General features: G+C 41.3%; 1 pseudogene; it reads left to right on the forward strand.

Moving 5' to 3' along the window:
• Positions 1–4,526: 4,526 nt before the first annotated feature.
• LOC143022478 (uncharacterized) lies at positions 4,527–7,625 on the forward strand (annotated as a pseudogene).
• The last annotated feature ends 1,414 nt before the right edge of the window (positions 7,626–9,039 follow it).

Consider the following 9,039-nt stretch of genomic DNA (forward strand, 5'->3'; position numbering starts at 1 on the left):
AGGAACCTGAAGAAGAGCAAGTCAGCAGATACAGTAGCCTCCACCCCCACCACAATAGACGAGCAGACGGTATCCGGACACACCATCAGGGAGCTCCTGCACAAGGCCAATATCCTGACGCAGAAGAAAGAAGCTGAAGGACCTGAGGCCGAGATCCAGGACTTCTCAACGCACCTGTGTTCACGACTGAGAAGAGTGTCCCCCATGAACTTAAAGGTGCTGTTCGGGAAGATCCTGGAGGAACCGCCTGAAGGGACATCTTCCATCACCAACCCCAGGCTAATCCTCGATTCTCTGACAGGGACACCACAACCTCCTCCAGCGTCATCACAACCTGTACAGTGGCAACAACCTCCCGCGGGAGTCCAGGCAGCAGCGATGGCCCCTCCTCCAATGAAGGCAACATACCAGCAACAACCCTACCAGCCCATACAGTACCAGCAACAACAGTTCGTCCAACAACCATACCAGCAACAGCAACCTATATTCTACATCCCGCAGCAGCAGCAGCAGCCAGTCACCCCGTACCAAAACCTGCAGCCACTCCCATCACAGCAGCCACAAGTTTGGACGCCACGGATTGCGACGCCATCATATAACTTCCGTTCTCCAGCACCTGACTCCACTACCTCGCCAAGTACTTCCGTTTTCCGCCTCTCTGCTGCCTCGGATATGTTGCCCTCCTTGCCATCCCCCAGTGTCTCGACCCCCAACCTTGTCTGCTGCCATGGATCTGATGGCCACATCCCCCAGCCTGGACACCCTACAGAGTGCGTCGAAGGAAGACAGCGACCACGATTGAACACGTGTCTAAAATGTATATTGTAAATGTAATGTATTTTGTATTTTTTCCTAGATAATATTTTTTGTCAACCTTTTTATATTCCCATATATTTTTATGTATGTATCTGAATAGAATCGCCAATAATGACGATGTCAATCACATAAATTCCAACAGTTGTCCCCGGACTCGAACTCAGAACTTGTACGTTAGCGAGTCCATGCTTCTACCAATCACGCTACTGAGGCTATAAAATTCTTCAACCTCGGGGTTAATCTAGACCCGCAGGATTTGAGTCGACAACTAACTGCCGTCCTAATCTCAATTTTACGAAGAACCAGCCCACCCATAGGTAGTGGTGAAGCAGGTATGTATCCTTAATGGACTTTCGTCGTTGTAATACCTGAATAGAATCGCCAATGACGACGATGTCAGTCACATAAATTCTGACATTTGTCACCGGACTCGAACCCAGAATTTCTGTTAGCAAGTCTATGCTTCTACCAACCACGCCACTGAGGCTATAAATGAAAAAACTATATCTTGAATGTCATGAAAATTAAAAATATAAGTAATGAGAGAGACTTGAAAACATGAACATTATTAACAAAACATATCTTGGTAATACAGTGAAAAGCAGTAAATTGAAATATACAATGAAAATCAAGAACTTAAGATATACAATGAAGAGCAAAAAGTTGAAATGTACAATGAAAAGCACTGTTGAATTATATAAGGAATGATTAATAAATAGCTTAACAAACATAGAAGAAGAAATCTTAGTTTGAAATGACAATACAAACAATAAACTTAAAGTAAAATTGACCAGTTAACCCTCCAAATCCCCTACGGCATCTCATCCTCCTGAATTGACCGCATTTGACCCACTGTGTTAATTCGAGTGTCCCTTGGGGATGGGGGGGGGAGGATTATGGAGAAGATGAGTCTCCCTAGGGGAAGGGATTTGGTTGATCCTGAAGTGGCTGAGGGAAGGAATGAAGATAGACTGGTTATTTCAAAACATTTGTATTAAAAGCACATAGTTAGATTCAAATCTGTGTATCTGTCTGTCTCACTATGTCTGTCTTATATAAAATTTGACTTTATTCATGAATAGACAAGTCTCTCTTGCCAAGGTACTGCTCCTGCCTCTGAAGCGTAGTAGTATGCCAGGTAATCTCGGTTAGCCTTTGATTGTCTTGTGTAGTTTGAACCCTTTCGACGCATGAGTTGGTCCATGAGATTCGGCTCCTCCCTCCAAGCTCCAGGTAGCATGTTGTGCTGAGCATCTTCGCAATCGACGTCGGTGGGAGCAAAGGGATAGTGGTTGAGTATGAGATTGTGCAAGACACATTCACACATGGTGAGCAGCTTAACTACTTTAGGTTCCTGTTGTATGGTGGTGTCGAAGAATCGCAATCTCATTTGCAGGATACCGAATGCATTCTTCACCACATGACAAGCACAAAACAACCTATAGCTGTAGATCTTCTCATGGTGAACCTGGGATGTGTATGAGTAGGGTTTCATTATCGTTGTCTTGGGTGAAGGCATCATCTTTTATTATGTGGAAGGGGATTGGAGTGTCATCATTCGGCAGAGTGCTGTCCTCAGGAAATCCCACTCGGTTCTGCTCGATGGCATGATGAAGGTTACTCTTGATCCAGGTTCCTCCATCACCAGCACCTTCGGCACCTATGTCGACGTACAGGAACTTGTATTTGGCATCTGCAACGGCCATGAGTGTGATGCTGTGGAACTTCTTGTACTTACAGTATAGTGATCCTCCTTTCTTGGGTTTCTTTATAGGGACATGCTTTCCATCAAGTGCTCCTCCACAATTATGGTAGTTCCACTTCTTCGCGAATACTTCGGCGACCGTCTTCCACTCCTCGGGAGTTTTGGGGCATTTCAGGACTTCATGTTTGTAGGTGTCGATGATGGCTTTGCGCACTTTAGGGAAAAATATGCAAATCGCACTCTTGGAGACTCGGAAACTAAATTGCAGACTTGTATAGGAGTCCCCACATGCCAGGAAGCGGAGGATGACAGCCAATTTCAATCCCACTGTTAGAGGACTTCTCATTCTCGTTGGTGAGCATTGGAGAAATGCGGTCAACCATCTCTGCAAACAATCCTGGTTCGATTCGGACGAAGTTCTTGTACCCCATATGGTCTTCTTGGTGTAGTTCTTGTATCAGCTGTAATCTCCATGTATGGATCTCCTCGCCAGCCATTCCCGGCACCACGTCGTTCTTCTAGCTCTTCTTCTGCTTGTGCCATCGGTGCCAAAGGTGGTTCCTCTGGTCGTTCTTCGGGTCTTGTCCAATAATTCCCGATGATATAGGCAGCAGTTGCCAAAAGAATACTGGCAATCGTGCTGTCTGCCTTCCGTCATACTCTATGGTGGTAAGTAGCTGTGAGTGACTTCCCCAGGCTTCGAGCACTATATTTATATATATATATATATATATAATTGTATAATATAATTATATATACCGGTATATATATATATAATATATACATATATATATAATATATATATTATATAATATATATATATTATATAATATATATTATATATAATATAATTATATATATATAATTATATAATATATATATAATATATGTATTATATAATAATATATATGTATATTATATAATATATAATATATATATATTATAATATATATTATAATATATATATATTATAATATTTATAATATATGTATATATATATTATATGTTTATATATTATATAATTATATATATTATATTTAAATATATATTATATATATATATATATTATATATATATATATATATATATATATATATATAAGGTAAGTTGAGAGTGTAGGATAGATGGAGAAAGAGGAAAGGGACAAAAGGTAGGGAGGTTCTTAGAGTGAACTCCTTGAATGAAAAGGAAAAGGAGAAGGAGTACGGAAAAGCTGAAGGAGTGGGAGGGAGTAAAGGATGGAGTAGAGATGGGTGTGGAGGAGGAATGGGGATGGTTCAAGGAGGGAGTCATAAAGTGTGCAAGGATGGTGTGTGGAACAAGAAGGACAGGGGGAAATAGAAGAAAGGGTAGTGAATGGTGGGATGAGGAAACAAAGATGGTTGTAGAAGAGAAGAAGCGAGCATTCACAGATTGGTTACAAAAGAGGACGAGGGAGTCATATGAGAGGTATAAAGAAAAGAAAAGAGAAGTAAAGCAAAAGGTAAAGGTTGCAAAGAGGAGAGCAGATGTGAAATGGGGTAAGAGTATGACAGAAATTTTTGAAAGTAATAAAAAGATGTTTTGGAAAGAAATTAAGAGAGGAAGAGGAGGCGAATCAAGTAGGGAAGAAAAGGTAATAGGTACAGATGGAGAGATGATAATGGAAGAGATGGCAGTAAGGGGAAGATGGGCAGAATTTTTTAGAGAGTTGCTAAATGTGAAGGAGGATAGGGAGGGAAAGATAGTTGCAGTGGGAAATGCGAAGAAAATGAGAGTGATGAGTGAGGAAAATGGAGAAGTAAGGAAGGATGAGGTGAAGGCAGTTGTAAAGATGATGAAAGCAGGTAAGGCACCTTGTCTGGATGGATGCCATGCAGAATGTCTGAAAAAGGGAGGTACAGTGATGGTGGACTGGCTGGTGAGGTTATTTAATGTTTGCTGGAGAGAGGCTAGAGTGCCGGAGGACTGGAGGAGTGCTTGTATAGTTGCCCTTTACAAGGGAAAAGGGGACAAGTGTGACTGTAGTAGTTTCAGAGGGATTAGCTTGTTAAGTGTAGTTGGGAAGGCTTATGGGAGGATCTTGATTGAGAGGATTAGTAGAGGATCAGAAGGAGTAATTGGTGAGGAACAGTGTGGATTTAGGACAGGTAGAGGTTGTGTAGATCTGGGGCCGTATACACAAAACTTTTTTGTTAGCCTTAACAATCTCTGCTAGCTAACAGAAAACCACTAAAAGTTATACACCAATGCTTAACTAACAACTGTTAGCTAGCAAACAGTTGTTTGTCAAGTACCGCTAAACAGCGCTGAAGTTAGCAGCTTATGAACATGTAAATGGACGTATTATTAAAAATTGCACACATAAAACAGCGTTATTAATACAGTTGTTCAGAATATATTAATAGAGTATCATAATAGCACATAGATATCGTATGTATGGTTTTTTAGGAGTACTTATTAACCAACGACAGATATTTTTGGACGAATGCGCATTGTACAGGCAGCGCGCCACAGACAAATCTTCCGACAGAAGACTCAAGAATTATTTCAGAGGCTATAGACATGGGAGAAGAATTACAGAAAAAGAAAAGGAAGCCAAACTGGTCACAAGAGGAAACACTCCTCTTGGTCAACGTAATTATGGAGAAAAAGATAATCATAAATGGGCGATTCAAGCCAAGTTTAAGCCACAAGGACAAGAGGGAGGCATGGCAAAGCATAACTGATGCCATTAATGGATCAAATCCATTGACTAAGCGGACAATAGAAGAAGTCGAAACCAAATGGTTTTCTGTCCTCTCAAAATCGAGGAAGAAAATTTCGGCAATAAAGGCTGAATATAACCAATCAGGTAAGGTTAACTTACTACTGTATATTCTTCAATTTTAAGAAGTTAACATAAGTGAAATACATACATACATACATATACCAAGGCTTTTTCCCCCTTCCAAGGGAGGTAGCCACAAAGGGAAAGGCATAAAAACACTCCCACCCATTTCATCCCTAAATACACTCCACACCCCTCCCACCCTTCCTCTCATCTGAGCACCTCCTGGATGACGGGTCATCCCTGAACCCTGCCCACCGCCCTGGGTCAGAAGCAGTGTCGCAAGACACAGTACATCCACAGCAAGGCCGCTTCATTTAATCGGCGACCCCCCCTCTCCGTCCCCCTTTGCATATAAGGAGAGGACGGGGAGAAATCCCTTCGGCTGCGTCAAAATTTACTCACACATACTACCCCACCCCCCACCCCCCCGCCCATTCCTCCTCATGCAGTCACAACATCATCCATATACAACCATTCTCCACTCACCTCTGTCTTCCGTCCTCTCCCTTCCTTCCTCAACAGACATTCCCCTCTTCCCCAAAGCCCCCTTCACCCCGTCCATCCACCTCATCCTAGGACGTCCCCTCATGTTCACTCACTCCACATCTGCCTTCCATACCTCTTTTACTAGTCTTTCTTCACTCATTCTTTCCATGTGTCCAAACCATCCTAATATTCTTTCATCAACCCTCTCTCCCAAATCCTTTTTCACCCCTGTTCTCCTCCTCACCTCCTCATTTCTCACTCTATCTAGCCTAGTAACCCCCACCATACTTCTCAGACACCTCATCTCAAACACATTCAAACTCCTTCTCTCTTCTTCTCTTATGTTCCACGTTTCTGCCCCATACAGTGCTGTTGGCACAATCACTCCTTCATACAGTCTCCTCTTCGCATCCATTCCCAAAATGTCTATTTCTCATTACACTCTTTAAACCACCAAGGCATTTACTCGCTTCTCTCAATCTACATTCTACCTCCACCTTCACTCCACCTTTTCCTGCTACACTTGCACCCAAGTATCTAAAACTATCCACTTCCTCCAGTCGCTCTCCCTTAATGTTCACTTCCAGTCTACTGCCACTTTCACCCCTTGTACATCTCATCACCTTACTTTTACCCACATTTATCTTTAGCTTTCTTCTATCACATACTCTCCCAAACTCTGCCACCAGCTTCCTCAATCCCTCCTCTGACCCTGCCACAAGCGCAGTGTCGTCCGCAAACAATAGCTTTCACGTTATTCCTATTGCTTATTCACCGCAATCAATTTGTCACAATTACTTTCATTAATGTAGAAATTTAGCATTTGAGTGTTCTTTCTCACAGTATTAATAACATGCATATTATCTAACAAAGATGTGTTGCAAGTACTGTAGCAGTGAAATTTATTGCAAACTTAGTCATACATACAAATATTGTACTGTAATGTGTAGTGATATTGTATATTTACAGCTTTACAGTACTGTGCTAAGATATGATTTAATATTCTTGAAGGTGCTGGTGGCCCCAAAGCTCCTCCACTAGACGCAGTAGACATGAAAGTTGAAGAACTATTAGGGGAGAAGAATGCTACTGTGATAGGTGTCGTTCAGAATGATCTCTGCTTTACGTTGAGGTAAGATTCTTGTATTTTTTTTTTGTCCTGTGTACTGTATTGGACTTTCTATTGTATAGTGTACCACAATTTTGGCTTAACATTTGCATTGATATAATTTTATCAGATAGTTCATCCTTCAGCAAGGAATTTTGTTGATATGCACACTTCTCCTTGTGAGATTAAATTAGTTGCACGTTTTTAATTGTGGTAAATTTATGCGATGGTTTTAGGAAGCTGCAGACCCAGGAACAGAAGGAAGACACTGAAGAGTTCGGAGAAGAACCACCCCAGCAACAAGTAGAGGATGAGAGTGAACTCCCTCAGCTTCATTGGCAAAGTGTCCTAGTCCAGCCCCAACCACAACAATCTTGCCACAATGCCCAGCACTTTGAACTCTTGGAGGATGGGTCCTTTGTAGAATGTAATATAATTGAACCCGAAACCTCTACGGCCCAAGAAAGTACATCAACACCAAAACTAAAAAAGTGTTCAAGTGTCAGTGCTGAGTATGAACAGTACAAAGCTGAAAAACGGAAATTAAAACTTGAAAAGGAAAGGTTAAAAATTGAGAAAAGGAAAATAAAATTGTCAGCACTGAAGGGAAATATTGAACTTAAACAAAAATTAATAAGAGCTGAAATTGAATATTACCAGTCATTGACAGCAAAAACTATGAAAAATTAATAAGTGAATTGTATTGGTTTCATTATTTGTACAGTATAAATTTATGTTGAGGAAATAAAAATATATTATTTCATTATGGGATGGACAATCTTTATTAAAGGAAAAAATACAAATCATATTATTTTATAAACTGTATTTGTTTCAATTAATTTTATCTTTCACTTTTGACTACAAGTGGAATGAAAATACAAATTATATTTTATAAACTGTATTTGTTTCAATTAATTTCATCTTTCACTTTTGAATATAAGTGGAATGAAAACTTGGTAGTAGAGAGAGAGCACTGCAACAGCAATCACACCTTCATGATACCTCACTCAGCCACTGGTCTACTGCAATATAGAATAATGTACAAAAATTTAGTATAGTTTAGAAAATAAGACTAGCACAAATCACAAATATTTATGCACAGTACATCTCTGAGCAAGGGTAATTAAGTACACTACGTAGTGTACTGTACTTAAACATTTATTAATTTAGTGAACATATATTATATGGATGGGGTGGTGCGAGAGGTAAATGCAAGGGTAGTGGGTCAGGGAATTGGAGATGGTTAAGGAAAATGGAGAAAAGTGGGAGGTGAGCCAGCTGTTGTTTGCGGACGACACTGCGCTTGTGGCAGGATCGGAGGAGGGATTGAGGAAGTTGGTGGCAGAGTTTGGGAGAGTATGTGATAGAAGAAAGCTAAAGATAAATGCAGGTAAAAGTAAGGTGATGAGATGTACAAGGGGTGAAAGTGGCAGTAGACTGGAAGTGAGCATTAAGGGAGAGCGACTGGAGGAAGTGGATAGTTTTAGATACTTGGGTGCAAATGTGGCAGGGAAAGGTGGAGTGAAAGTGGAGGTAGAATGTAGATTGAGAGAAGCGAGTAAATGCCTTGGTGGATGAAAAAGTGTAATGAGGAATAGACACTTGGGAATGGATGCTAAGAGGAGACTGTATGAAGGAGTGATTGAGCCAACAGCACTGTATGTGGCAGAAACATGGAACATAAGAGAAGAAGAGAGAAGGAGTTTGAATGTGTTTGAGATGACGTGTCTGAGAAGTATGATGGGGGTTACTAGGCTAGAGTGAGAAATGAGGAGGTGAAGAGAACAGGGGTGGAAAAGGAGCTGGGAGATAGGGTTGATAAAAGAATATTAGGATGGTTTGGACACATGGAAAGAATGAGTGAAGAAAGACGAGTAAAAGAGGTGTGGAAGGCAGATGAACATGAGGGGACGTCCTAGGAGGTGGATGGATGGGGTGAAGGGGGCTTTGGGGAAGAGGGCAATGTCTGTTGAGGAAGGACGGGAGAGGACAGAAGACAGGGGTGAATGGAGAATGGTTGTACATGGATGATGTTGTGATTGCATGAGGTGGAATGGGCGGGGGGATAGGGGGTGAGGTAGTATGTGTGAGCAAAATTTGACGCAGCCCGAA

The sequence above is a fragment of the Oratosquilla oratoria genome, unplaced genomic scaffold, assembly GCF_046742065.1.
Source record: "Oratosquilla oratoria isolate Oo_2021 unplaced genomic scaffold, ASM4674206v1 SCAFFOLD101, whole genome shotgun sequence".
Classification (NCBI taxonomy): domain Eukaryota; kingdom Metazoa; phylum Arthropoda; class Malacostraca; order Stomatopoda; family Squillidae; genus Oratosquilla; species Oratosquilla oratoria.